The sequence below is a fragment of the Nannospalax galili genome, unplaced genomic scaffold, assembly GCF_000622305.1.
Source record: "Nannospalax galili isolate Female #2095 unplaced genomic scaffold, S.galili_v1.0 scaffold146, whole genome shotgun sequence".
In the NCBI taxonomy this organism is placed as follows: domain Eukaryota; kingdom Metazoa; phylum Chordata; class Mammalia; order Rodentia; family Spalacidae; genus Nannospalax; species Nannospalax galili.
Window position 1 is genome coordinate 2,486,950 of NW_008357929.1, and position 15,096 is coordinate 2,502,045.

A 15,096-nucleotide genomic window follows, 5' to 3' on the forward strand; every position below is an offset into this window, starting at 1 on the left:
GGAAGCTTCAGTCACTCAAAGCTATAGAACAGGTCAGAATTCACTACACAGGAGCAGCAGGTCACAAGAATGAGGACACTCAAGGGTCCCAGGTTGCTGCCTGAGTTCTCTTTTTATGGGGTCTAATGAAGAAGTCTGGTTACTAAGGAAGTAGTGTGTGTGGTTGCTATTTTGATTTAGGTAATATAATCATTACTATGCATGTCCTTTCCCATAATGCATCCTATTTTAATAATATATGCACCCTATTTTTCATAGACATAAGATAGTAAATAGGCAATTCTCCTTAAAAGTTTGCTTTGGAACACATGCACCCAAAACCAGTTCAGACAGACTCTGCTTTTTAGGTAACATAGACTGACATACAGAGAAAATGACTGAATAGAATCTAAGTCTCGAGGTCAATCTGGGATGGAAAAACTTATTCTATTCCTCAGAGAGGGATATGTGTGCAGTTCATTGAAAGTGGGGGTCCTATGTTGTTAACATCTTGCTGGGTGCATTATTCAGAGTATGGGGCGGGGTGTACAGTGTGCAGGTAAGGATCTTAGGCTGCCAAATTTATCATTATTAGAAAAGGGGTATGCATAGCCCAAACTGAGTGGACTCCCAGATTACTAAACTATTACCTATGCTTTGCTGCCTAATGCTTACATTGCAGAAAAATCAATGAACAATAGTAAAATTAAAAATTAGGAAATAGTAAGATTACCATGTTATTTAGAGGAACATAAGAAAACATCACAAATATTAGCTAGAAACTGTTAGTAGCTTTTTTGAAAGAGTAAAGTAAGTGAGCTGTAAGGAGCAGGTAATGAAAGCTTGTGTCATTTGACTTTTCATGTTGTACGCTTAGCTGTCTACAACAGTGATGCTCCCATACAAAGAAAGGGCAAAGAACAAAAAACATTTACAAAAAAAACCAGTTAACAGTAGACAGCTAAAAACAAATATATTTGAATAAATAGTTTGTTCCTTTCTATCTTGTTTTGTGATAATGTTGGGCTTTCAAATATTCAGATAAATGAAAAGAAAATGAACACATACCTTTAATTTTTATGTATTTGAAAATAAAAAGAGATAGTGAGGTTTCCACAAAAAGTTAGGAGACATGGCAAAAGTACTCAACAGTCAAAAAAGAAAAATACCCCATGACCAAAAAGTTCTATAAAGAGAAAAAGAAATTTTTAGAGGAGAGAAAGAAACCATGATATTATAAAATAAACTGTATCTGTGTTAAAAGAAGATAATCCATGGAGATATGTGATACATATACTTGTTATTCATATCTAAACTTCCAAACTCCAAAACTCTCGTCTGTTTTGAGAGGTCAGAAAAGGTTAATTACAAAATAACAGTAATTTTTTAAACTGTTTGCTATTATCCCAATCTAGGTGATTTAGTTGATGTCACGACTCATTTTTATCCTACTGATTTGTAATAATCAGTAAAATCATGAGCTTACTTTTATGATCTTATTTGCTAAATGAATCTTTCTTGTTCATCCATTGATTCGCTTGTCAAAGAAGCATATTGTTTTGTCATCCTGTTGAGTCTCAGTCGTGATGCTGTTTCCCTCTCTTGCCCGTGTCACTCTGTCAGGGACATTTTCTTTCATCTCCTCCCATGAGCACTGCTCTCTGATGGTTTACTTTCCCTCAAGGTCTGTTCTTAATTAGGACTGAAGGACTAGAGTGGGCAGTCAGTTGCTCACCTTTGCTTCCATCAACTGCTACAGAGGGTATCATTCCTAAGGGAGGCATCCCCCTGGATGGAAGTGTGCTCTAGATCTCTTGGCAGAAGAGTGGGGTGTTCTTTCAAACGCACCTCTTTGGGGATTAGATGAACAAAGAACCTGTAATCAGGGTAAGAATCCCCTTCACATTAGGAGCAAGCATCACAAGAGATTTCTCTGGGAACAGGCAGTTTTAGAGCATTTCTTTCCTCTTAGAGAGCTGCTCTCCTATCATTTTCCCCCTCTCCCAAGGACAGAACTACCATGTTATTTAGAGAACCCATGTCATCTATTATAGGGAAGAAAATACCACAACCAGCTCTTGTGTGTCAGAGCTAAGGACCAGCCCAGCTGGGCTGGCAACCTTCAATTAATTATATTGCTAATTACCACACAGGCTGCTCATTCATCTAACATCATTCAACAAATATTTTGAGAACTCATTGATGATGATCTTGGAGTGTTTCCAAGGCTCTCTGGGGAGGCCTGGCACTGGCTTCTTCAGTGACCCATTCCAGATGTCTCTACTTGTCTTATTTCTTTCTTTTTTATCCTTCTGCCTGGTTAGATTTTATTGTCAACTTGACACAACCTAGAGTCACCTGGGAAGAGGGAACTTCCCCTGAAGGATTGCCACACAATCCGATTAGCTCTTGGGCAGTAATGTAGGGAAATTTCTTGATTGATAATTGGTGTAGGAGGACCCAGTCCACCAGGGGCAATACAATTCCTAGGCAGGTGAGCCTGCGCTGTACAAGAAAGGTGGTGGGGCAAAGGCCAGTGAGCAAGCAAGACAGTAGTCAGCATCCCTCCATGGTCTCTGCTTCAGGCTCCTGCTTCAATTTAGTCACCCAGTTATCATCCTTAATATTTTCTCCCAGATACACCCAATTAGTGTGCTGATTTGACCTCTTATTTCTATCCATTCCCGTTGCCACTCCACTGGCTCAGATTACCTTTCTCTCCCTAAATTCCTGTGGTGACCTCCTAATTGGTTTCTTTCATTAGTGTTGCTGTCTGCTATTGATGCTCCATTTATTATTAGAAAAACCTTTTGGAAGGTGCAAATAGCATCATTAGGGCAAGCCTTTACCTCTATGTGGCCCTGTCCTTAGATAAGGATGGTCTCATCTTTACCCTGGTCTCAGCATTATGGTTGAAGGGATTTGTGTAGGGAACCAGTTCTTGTGGAAATTAGCCTCTACTTTTATTAGCCTAGCCTTTCTTTGATATTTTAGCCTTGGAGGGATGTTTTCGACTGTAAGGATGTATGGTGCTATCCTTCCATTTTATTTTTTGAAGTTTTATTTTTATTTATGTATATGTGTATGCGTGTGCGTGTGTGCATGCGTGCGTGCGTGTGTGTGTGTGTGTGTGTGTGTGTGTGTATGGGAATGTGTATGTACATCCCCAGGAGCTGGAGTTACAAGCAGTTGTAAACTGCCTAATGTGGGTGCTGGGCCATGTCTCTAAGTCTTCTTTTGGTTTCGGGATTTTTATTTGTGCAGTTGCCTCTGCCTGGATTATTTTCCAGCCCACCCATGGAGATATTGTTCTTCTCAGTGCCTGTGTACTCCTCAAGTCTTCTAAAATGTCCCTTCTGGAAAGTCACTCCTGATTTCCCCAAGCCAATTAAACAGCACCTCTGGTAAGCGTCTCACTTCTGCAATAGCACTTTGTAAGCTTTGTGCTCTGGTCTGTGATTTGCTGCAAGGTAAATTCAAACCCTATTGAAATAGGTGCCACATACATCTTGTTTATTAATTAACTAATTTACTTTGTGGTGATACTATTAAACCCAGAACTCTACACATGCTTCTATTTTTCCTCAGTGCCTGCGGTATAGTTGTGCTTAATAATTTTCATTCCACACTCCAGCCTCAGCCTCAGATCCTGCAGCTGCCACGAAGTTGATACCCAAGAAGAACTGGATTGCCATCCATGAACTCCTTTTTAATGAGAGCGATGGTAGCCAAGAAAGATGCTCATATGTCCAAATACCCTAAGCTGGCAGACAAGAATGTGCCCAACCTTTGTGCCACGCAGACCTTGCAGTTTTTCAGGTCTGGAGGCTGTGTGAAGGAGCAGTTTGCCTGAAGACACTTCCAACAGCATCTTATCAGGAGGAGATCCAGTATCCCGTGAATCCCAGCGATGACCTCCACTTGCCTCCTGAGATGGCAAGCCTGCCACTCTGTACCACAGCCATCTTGAGACTGGCAGGCCCCCGCCCCAAGGGCCTGCCCAAAGGGCCAGAGGATGAGCAAGATTCACAAGAGAGGAGGCTGACAGAGACACCTACAGACACGTGGCTGTGTCCACTGGGGTTGACAAGAAAGCCAAGGCTGGTCTGGCTCAGCAACTGAACTCCAGTTCTGTGGCAGTTTGCTCAAGAATATGCTCAGCCACCTCACTGAAGCTGTGAGAGATTGTTATGTGCTGAATAAACTCATAGTTGCAACAACTAATAATTTTTTATTCCATTGGCTCCTTAAAAATAAATCATGCCTGGTACGTGCTGGTCCTCGTAAGCTCATCAACCCTGCTTCATTTCAGCAAAATTCTATACTATGTCTATTTTCAGTATTTCTTCTTTCTAATCTGCTCCATTTCTCACTTTGGGAGTCTTAACCCACGAAGTATGTCTTTTTACTTCATCTCTGAGTTCCAGGGGACTTTTCTTCTTGATTGGGTATGTTGTGACAAGCTACCTTCATGTTACTTCCTGCCGGACATTTAAAACGTGTAGAACCAGCTTGCTTTTTGTCTGTAGTCTGTCTGGCTTCATTCCATGCCTTCCCATAACTGCCTACCCTGGTTCCAGAGATGCTGCATCCTTCAAATTCAGTCATGAAGAGCAGTAGATGATTTTCTGGGTGTTTTTGTTTTTGTTTTGTTTTATTTTGTTTTGAGACAGGGTCTCCCTATAGCCACAGATACCTTAGAACTCGCTATGTAGACCAGGTTGGACTGGATTTGCCTGCCTTTGTCTCCCCAGTGCTGAGATTAAAGGTGTGTTGATTAGCCACCAAGCTTGGTATTAAAAGTTTTTGATATATCCCTCCCTCTCTCTCCCTCTTTTCTCCTCCTCCTTCCTCCTTCTTCCTCTCTCTCTCTCTCTCTCTCTCTCTTTCTCCCCATATATTCTCTCTCCTATTTATCTTTCTAGGTGTACTCTAAGTTCTGTTTCAAGCACTTTATAACTTTATAACTTTCCCTTAGCCATAGGAAAAGAGAAAATTTTTTAAAAATCCATTTTTGAGAGGCTGAAATTGAGATCCATTGTAAAGAGTAGGAAAAGCAAGTGGGAAAGTTGCCTTCTAGTACCTGATTGTACGTCTGTGTGTGTGTGTGTGTGTGTAATCAGAAGTCATCTGGATGAGTTCCTCCCTTATATACTGGTTCAGACCATGCTATGTGTAGATTAAGAACAAGTGTAGTCGGTGCATGCCTTTAATCCCAGCACTCAGGAGGCAGAGGCAGGTGGATTTCTGTGAGTTCAAGACCAGCCTGGTCTACATAGGCCAGCTGATGCTCCAGGGAGACCCTATCTCAAAAAGACCAAAAAAAAAGGAAGGAAGGAAGGAAGGAAGGAAGGACGTATTCTGATAACTAGTTGGCAATACAGAATGGATCACCGAGTCTTTGAAGGAAGGAAGGAAGGAAGAGAGAGAGAGAAAAAGATATTTTTGGCATTTTGTGTGTAGTCTCAGGAGTTTTAAGCTCTTGACAAAGACACAATTGGGAGTGCTCTTTGCCCAATGCCAGCATGCCCAAGCTGAAGCCCTGTCCTCAGATAACACTGATGGGTTCCTTCCTAGGGTCAGCTCCTACTGCAGCCGGGCATTTCCTACAGTGAAGCCCACTGGTGAGTCTGCTCTCCACTTTGTACCATAAAAGTGCTTAAGATTTCTAAAACACAGTTGGTAATCATCAGTTATTTCTAAGTTTGATAGATTTTTCTTTGTCCATTCTTGGTCACACACATGAAATGTAAAATTATCCTAACCCAAATGTTTTTTACACAATCTCATGTTAATGGCACTTATTTCATCTGTGGTGTGCCACAAATTATGTAATCCATGCTGTGAATAGTATATGGATGACCTGAGATGCCTTTACACTGGGGTTCCCCCTACTGGTCGACAGTAGGTCTGTCCAGTAGCTCCCTGGATGAGCTCCTAGACAGGCCTGAAACTGGACTGGGGCTAGACGCCTTATCCTAACTGGTTAATTCAAATTTCTGAAAGGTGTTTGGCCCTTCTTTGGAAACTGCGCAAGAATTTGGGTATTCCAGCCCAAGCATGGTTTAAACTTGGTCTGGACTCTGAAAGATCAACAAAGCAAACCTCTATACTGTGAAGCCATGTGGAACAGCACAGCAAAAGGAAGAACAGTAGCTGCTGGTTAGAACTCCGCTGCCCTCAGAGCTGGGCTTCTCTGTGTTTATGACTCTCTGTGAAACACATCCACATCCTTGAACAAGATAAAGAGGGCAAAGTGTAATACGCATTAAATTCCAAACCACCTCACCTTTCCTTTAAAGTATTGGTCTAATTTTGACTTGGAATTCAGCATTACCATGTGCTCAACAAGAAAGGTCCATGCTAGGGGCCATTAAGGTGGCTCAAAGGATAAGGCTGCTTGAACCAAGCCAAACCACCTGCGTTTAATCCTTGGAACCCACGTGACAAAAGGCAAAAGGCAAGTCATCCTGTTATCCTCTTGCCTCCACATGTATGCTGTGACGTTAGTGAAGACATACCCACATACCCACACAAAAATTTTAAGAAGCGTTTATAGTATTTACGACAAAAAATTTAATGAAAATATATGAGAATATATTGGTCTCTTTTTCTGTGTGTGGTGCTCTTTGCATGCTTGTGTTTGTAAGCCTGACCTTTATGCTCCTAGCTACTTCTGTAGCAGAGTTGATGAGCAGTAATGACATGTGAGTGAGGACATGTGTATACGCATGATTGTAATAGTCATTTATCTGTACACAGATGTGTTTCCATTTGAGATTATCATCAAAGTGTCATTAAGAAAATGCTTTTGGAATTATTAATTAACTAGAGTAATGCTTTCCTTGTGTCAAATGGACAGGGACTTTGCCTAATTATCCTTTTACGAAGGATTAAATGCTAGGCAGTTTCCGTATGTGAACTTGGCAAAGCCACTATTTTTCTTTTTAACGTATATTTTTATTAACTTTTGTGCATTTCATGTAATAGATGTTAATCAAATTTAAATCCCCCTCCCCCATTCACACCTCCATAGCCTCCCCCACCTGATTTCATGCATTCTGTCATATATGTTAAGATCTCTCCATTCAAAAATTTGTACCCAGATGTCCCTCAGTTCAAGTTCATCCACTAGAGTCTAGCCAGCCTTTCTAGAATATCTCTCTTAAAGAATATTCTCCCTCACCCCACAGTTAGTGGTTGTCAATAGGTCCTCAGCTAAAGTTAGGGCCTGCTTCTCAGTTCCCCAATTCTAGTCGGGTTTTCGGGATTTTTGTCTGATGAAGTCGGCATGGGTCTTGTGCACGCTATCACCGTTGCTGGAAGTTCATATCAGCAAATTCCCACTGGGCCTGAAAGCCTCTGTTTCCTTACGCTCATGCACCAACCCTGACTCACACAATCTTTCTGCCTCCTCTTCTGCAATGGTCCCTGAGCTGTGAGTGGGTGAGGTTTAATATGGGAGTCCTACCCAGGGACACGCACTCTGCAGTCTCTTATCCTCTACAGCTTGGCCAGCTGTGGCCCTCTGTGTGCATCAAACTCTGTTGTACGAGGAAGCTTCATTTGTGAGAGTTGAGAGATGTGTTGATAGTCTCTCTACCCCCTGTTCCACTATGTTCCCCGAGCCTTAGGTGTAAAGGTTCCACTGTAGATGTGTCACTTAGGGCTGGGCATCTCTCAGACATATATTCTCTGTGTGTGACCAGTTGTATAACTCTGTAATGGTCTCCATGTGTTTCAAAAAGGAGGTTCTTTGATGAGTGGTGTATAGTCTACCTGTCTGTAAATATAAAGATCCATATTTAGCACACTATAAGAAATTTAATTTGTCTAGAGATATGACATGGATAGGGATTTCTCTAGCATCTATGATCTCTCCAGCCATGTGTATTTGGCTGTATTTACAGTGCCACTCATGAGTTCCTCCCATTGAGAGGACTTGTCAATTAGATAGCTGCTTTTCACCCCTTAGATAAAAGTGTCACTACTGCACCAATAGAGATGGTTTGCTGTCCCAGTTGGTTATTAGGCTTTACAGATGGGTTGGACCATTAATTAATTTTCTCTCTTAGCAGCTTGCATAGTATCCTCTAGAACTGAGAGCTGTCCAGAGAGGAGGCTTCCAGGTTAGTTCTAGCTCCATTGCTCCAAGTGCTATGTCCCAAATTTGTCCTGTCTTTAGCAATAGCGTCTTACTTTCAAATTCTGGGAGGGACTCAGGGCTATGGCAATAGCCTGTGTTACTTTGGGAGTCTCTTGGACTACCCTGACCAATAACTTGAAGGGAGGTTTCTCCTGCCTGGCACAGTGTTTCTTGTTATACTGCCTTCAGGTATGTCCTTTCCTCCTCCCTTCCCAGTAGAATACCCCCATTTTCTCCATTTTTCCCTTCACAGTCATTGTTTTCACAGGGTAAAACTGCCCATTCTGCCTTTGGTTCTCCTTTGATTCTTCCTGAGACGGATCAGCAGCTTCAGCCTCTTTGAAGACTGGGAATGGAAATCTCAGGGAATACTGAAACATTTCCATAGGATTATAAAATAATGACATGTAAAGAAAACGTGCACTGTTTTAAGCATTTTGGTTAAAAATGAGTTATTTTAGGCAACACAGGCTGCAGAGAAGTGACTTTTGTTCCCACTTTTCTTTTCGCTTAGGCTTCCAGGAGCTGCGGAGTGGCCAATGAAGGCATCTTCTCTTCAGAACTTCTTGTCACTCTATCATAAGTCAAAGGGGCTAGCTGGGAGGCTGCAGCACTGGCCCTACTGTTGGGTCTCCATCTTTCAAGGAACATGCTAGCTCTCTTTGACTGTCTGCTGTGCTTACTCCCAGTCCACATGGTTAAATAAGAGCCTACCTTGGCCAATCAGAACAGGAATCTCAGGTAGGCTTGATGAGGCACTGTAACCCAGCACTCAGGAGGCAGAGGCAGGGCCATTAAAAATTCAACAAGATAAACAAACAGCGGGAGTCTTCCCTCCCTAGTAACTGGGATATAGATGTGTGTGTGTGTGTGTGTGTGTGTGTGTGTGTGTGTGTGTGTCTGTGTCTGTGTGTCTGTGTGTGTGTCTGTGTGTGTGTGTGTCTGTGTGAGTATATGCCATGTGTGTGGGGGTACCTGTGGGGGCCAGAAGATGTCAGATCCCCTGAAGCTAGGTTTACAGGTACTTGACGGTTGTCCAACTGGGTGCTGTAATCTAAACTCAGGTCCTCCGGAAGAGCAGCAAGCATTCTTGGTCAAAACATTTCTTCAGCTCCAGCTTTGCATTTTGTTTAACTCCCAACAATCAATGAATTGTTAATTGTTCCAGCACTGTTCAAATTTGGTTTGATGTAGAGGTTCACTAAACTTAAAATGAGGGCAGAACGGCTTGGATTGGAAATGGGATGCCTCTCCTACGCTCTCCCACACGCATATTCCATGTTCCCCTCATCTTTTCAAAACTCACCTGCCCTTCATCTGCTGAAGAGACCTAGGGGAATCACAGAGCCCAGGAAGTACCCTCTACCTTTCACCAAGCACCACCTCTTTCAGATGAAGAAACTGAGACTTTGACACCTGAGGAAATCGCCTGACTAGCCCAGTACGCAAGCTAGCCCTGCCTGGGACCGTCTGATTGTTGTTACTGCCTATAAAAACCATCACTAGCCAATTTTTACAAGCAATACCTTATTCCATTTTAACAGTATCATGTTTAATAAATAGTTCAATTGTTTAAAAAGAAGGCTCCTCCCCAGTCTCCTGCTTTGGCAGAAACAGCCACTCTTACTGATGTAGGGGATTCACATTCAGACTCTTCCAAGTGTGTTATCTGTAGAAATATAAAGTATTAATTTATAAAACATGAATACAAACATAGTATTCTGTTTATATTATTGCAATACACATTACAAATCAGTTCTGCAATATAATTCTCATGTGCTTTTTGCTAGACTACACTGTTCCCTCAAGGTGCCAGGGTTAAGGGGGAAAAAATTACAGGTTGAGCATCTTTTATCCCAAGTGCTTGGGGCATGAATCTTTACAGTTCTTTATATTTTAGACTATTTGCCTATCCATAATGAAGTATTTCAGGGAAAATTCAGTCTAAATATGAAGTCATTTATGTTTTGCATAAACCTTATCCATGTAACCTTAATGTTATTTCACAGAATTGGGGGGCGGTTAACTTGGCCTACCATTCATCCCACAGGACAGGTACAGAATTTTCTTCTTGTAGCATCATGTCTGGTCAAGAACTTTCAGATTTGAGAGCTCTTCTGGTTGGTGTTCAGATTGGGAATGATGAACGTGTATAGAAAACTGAAAAGAACCTTGAGTTTTCTGTTTAAAACCTCACATTCTGTATTTCATTATCTTCATATTATTTTAGTCAGCGGACTAGTTGTTCCCAAAGCCTTCAGCAAAGAGTTGTCTGTATTTGCTCTGGAATTAGTTCTACAGTGGTACTTCCTAGTCTTTTAAATCTGTGCCTTCATTCACAGACATAAAAGACTGACTTCTTTAGTGTTATTTGAAATGTGAAAACAAATACAACAAATGAGAATAAATATTCCACTGTAACAGTAAAGAAGCCTTCTCAAGTAACACACCCTCCATCTTGCTTCTCCGCAGGCCCTGCCTGTTGGACATAACCAGCTGGCTGTGCTCTCCTTAGTGAGTCCCCCTTCACTGAGTAGCAAGATATCCTTGAGGAGTAATCTAGCTGGTTCCCCAAAGGTGGCTAAACATTCATATTCTACAGACAGTGATGCCCACACAGCTCCATTTTATACTGGAGAGCATAACACAGACCTTATAGGCAAACACTTAACAATAAATTCATTCAGGAAAGCTAGAGTGGGCTTTTCCTATGAATAAATGGGAAAACTTTATATGATTCCCCGTGGTTACTAAGCAATGTAATAAATAGGGAAGGCATGATTTTCTTTTTGTGCATGCTGTTAATTTCAGTTTAGTTTTCTAATCTGCAGTGTGGAAACAGGGAAGGACCAAGTCCCCTCTCAACCTTGGCTTTTCCTTGAACTTCCTGACCCCATCCCTGGTTTCCCCCCATCTCCTTAGTGTTTGACACAAACCACGAGGGCCAGCACTACAGATGAGGTGACGCGCCCAAGCGGGAAGAAGCAGAGATCGTTATCTGAAGTTTACCACAGAGGCCCTGAATCTGGGCTGGGATGCTTTAAGAATTTCCCATGAGCCTGTCAGGCTGGCTCCGCTCTGACCTCAGCTTTTCAAGAGTCCTGCACGATATTTCTCATCTTTGACAGAACATGGGCAAGTGGGGAAGAAAATATACGGCATGCTACTAAGAAAAGCAACATGAGCTAATCTGTTTTAGGTGGAGTTTTTGTTTGTAGAAGGAAAATGACTCATAAGCTGACCAAGAAAGAAGAGTGTGCAGGGATTTCTCCCAGTCTCCATCTCTGCAAGTATCCAGTGATAAAAGAAATGCTGCACAGTCTCTGGAGCACAGTTCTTCTGGGGACTGAGAAGGCCTCCTGAAAATGCCCTCAAATAATGTGAGGTGCTTCCTCTACCCCTAGGACCCTCTTATCCAGCAGTAGCTCCAGGTCCAATCACTCATGCCCCACCACCCAGTGTTAAGCTCTCACCACCTCCCACTGGTTCCACAAACCTGTCTTCCACTGAGATGTGGGCCTCTGGGATGAAGATACTCACAGCATCACACTACCCACTGACGTGAGTGAGGTCAGCCAGTCTGGTCCTTCTGCCCTGGTCTCATAGTCTAGCATATCTATGGTATAGTATGAATTCTGGAAACTGCTGGTTTAGGATAATATGAATATCTGCTCATGGTGATCAATAAACTAACATTTGCTTTCAAGGGCCATCCTGCATTTACTGAGCATGACCCAAGCCAAAGCCTTGGGTGAAGATTTTGACCACATGGAATCAATCTACTTATCTGTAAGGTTTTTTTCTTCTGCTGGGGCAAAGTGAGATGTGATAACCTGCCTAAGTGGCAAGCAGATGCCCTAATGAGATCTCTCAACTACAGCTAACTCCGTTAAGGAAAGAATAGATCTGCTGCTGTCAGTTAAAATGCCCCTAAGGGAATGATAGTAAGTCATAGGGAGCAAGTGGAGACCTGGGTAACTGTCTCAGGAACAATTCTTCAACAGGACACCTGAACAATATTAGAAGAAATACTGTTTCTGCACTCATAGTGTTTGTCTTTATTCCAAGTTTCACTAATTGAATAACCCTGACCAAGTTATGGTTATTTCACCTTTGGTTCTACACAGCTATAAAATGGGGCTTGCCATGAATACTGCAATAGTTGAAGCAAGAACAAGATTCAATATTGAAAGAAATGTAGTCTCAGCACAACCAACATCATTCCACAAACTTATAAAATAGTCCATTATTTCTGTTATATTTGCTAATCAAAATGAATATTTAAATAAAATGGACTTTGGAACATTAAAAAGATTTAATTGTCATGTAATGACAAGTATTCCACTGCAGAGACCTGAATGGGTATCAAGAAAGGGTAAAAGGAGAACTGGCTTTGCAATTATAGCAGTGGGTGGAATTCAGATACTTGGGTTTAAAGAACTTCTTGATTCTAAATAAAGACTTACTGTCTGACTAGGATGATAAAAAGCACTCTGAAATGGAAGTGGAAAATCTAAAGCTTTGTGTCACTTTTTTAAAAATTTATTTTATTCTCATTTGTATGTGTGTGTCTGTGCCTGTGTGAATGAATGGCACATGTGGTGCAGTTGCCCTAGGAGGCCAGAAGAGGGCATTGGATCCCCTAGATCTAGGGTTACAGGCAGTTGTAAATCACCCGATATGGGTGCTGGGAACCAAACTTGGGTCCTCTGGAAGAACAGTATGTGCACTTAACCAGTGAGCCATCTCTCCAGGCCTGCATCCATTATTTTAAACTGATGACAAGCTCATATCACCAAATGTAAAATTAAACTTGAATCCTAAAGTGTTGTGGGGGGCAGTTCACTCCCTATTATGAGGGATTGTACAACCAGTAGTGGAGAAGGACACCACACTGGCAGCTTTCACTTTTTTTTTAAGGAAATCTTAAAGGAGAAGTTACAAAGGACAAACACAGATGGGTAGAACAGCACTTTACATTCATTTTAAACAAACTTAGATTTCCACAGTATTCTTGACACATAGGACATTTCAGATAATTCTCTTAAGCACTGTAAATGGTGTCACTTAATTCCCTTGAATTTAACCAGTCCAACATCATTCTGCAAAACTGCTTTATGAATGCCACTCTTTGTTTTATTGATTGACATTTCTTGCTGAGAATGGAATAGAAACAAAGAGAAGGGATATACTTACATGCTAAATACTGGAAAATGTTATTTCTTCTAGTGGAACAATGACCGTGCTATTTTTCCTTTAGCAGAAATGAAAAGAATATTCTGGAAAACATTGAGACTTTTATGAAATCATCCAAGGCATATGTGTCTGGACTTGGTTCTGAAAACTACACTCTTCCCCTGTGTGGTATGTTTGCATGTGCAACCCCCCTTGCCATGGATAGAAACTCCTCCATCAGTGTTATTAAATCAATTTAAGGCTGAGTCTTCCAAAGGCAGGTATGAGCAGCATGTGATGGCTGAACCATTAGACAAATGCACCTCAGGTGTTTAGTGTCCTTGTAGTCAGACTCCAAAGGAAAAGTAGGGTTTCACCTCATTAATATACATATAGTACATACTCCCACCTTCAGCACACAGCAACCCCCGCCCCCAGCTTAGGCCTGGAGGGAACATTCTTTGCTTTGCTCTGCATGGATTTGAATGACATTCAATCCCTAAGCATGGCTCTGTTGATTTCATTCCTACTACAGAGTTCCTGAAGATGGTGCAGATCTTGCTCTGAGCGGATGTTGACCAGGGTCAGAAGTTAGTGGGAGATGCCCTCAGAGATGCAGATGCTCTGGCCTTGAACTTACCGAATCTTCTGAGTGCTCGGCTGTGATGCTAAATTTCACAGAAGTGAGTTCCGTGGGGTAGACATATCTTCCTATCTGGAAGCCGGTCACCTGAAGACCCACACAGATTTCCATCAGGGTTCTTCTGTCAGCTTTCCGTTTCTATCAATAGATACTATGATCTTCCTGGCTCCTGAAGTTCCTGCAGAACACATTATACCCCAGTGAAACAGAAAATGTGAACTACTCCACATTTGTGACAGAAATTTTTCAATCTGGGTCTGAAAAAACAAAGAAAAGGCACTAATAAACATATTTTGACCAAAACAGGCATCCCTACATTCCCTGAAAAGGACCACTGAAGTTCTGACGGACTGATTATCTCCCTTGCTAAGAAAATGATACTGGGGAAAAATTGGAAAACATAGTGATCTATTATTGTATGCTACCAACAGAATAGGAAGTTCTCTGCCTGGATGGAGGAGGCTACCACACAGGGGGCCTTTTAAGCCCTCTTGTTTCTCTTCTACATTTGGGATTTTTCTTGGGCTAAATGAACCCAGATGCAGCACAGTCCCTATAGGGATTTTTTTTTTTCACATTCTTCAAAACTGCAGGATCTTTCACATCATCACCATGTAGCTATTTCTATGTCAACCCATGCCTTGAGGACCTCATTCTCAGCCCTGCTCCTTACTGAGCTGCCCTGAGGCCAGATGAAGGCTCTAGGGCTATGAAGATCTGCAGCCTTCGGTGCAGCCTGCCCTGACCAGCAGTAATCAATGTTTATGGCTGCCGTTACAGTAAAAACAGCAAAAGTCAATATTTGTGCTGCCTATCTGTCAGATAATAAACTTAGCTGGAGATACACACACGACATCTGCGTGTGGTATCGAGGGCCGGCGTTCCCCCAGCCCGTCTTTCCAGACAGTCTGTCTAAAGATGGAGTCATATTTGTACAGCTGACATTCTCAAATCCTCCACATGTCCTTGGGGAAGCTCAGAATTTGTGGTTGCTATTTTTTTATCCTGTTGATTCTGAAGTTTGAGCTGGAAAGAAGAAAGAAAGAAAGAAAGAAAGAAAGAAAGAAAGAAAGAAAGAAAGAAAGAAAGAAAGAAAGAAAGAAAGAAAAGAAAGAGAGAGAGAGAGAGAGAGAGAAAGAAAGAAAGAAAGAAA

The 15,096-nt window shown here is 41.9% G+C and overlaps 1 pseudogene; it reads left to right on the forward strand.

The window, feature by feature from the left end:
- Positions 1 to 513: 513 nt before the first annotated feature.
- The window catches only part of LOC115068048, a 44,879-nt pseudogene continuing 30,296 nt past the window's right edge, over positions 514 to 15,096 (forward strand).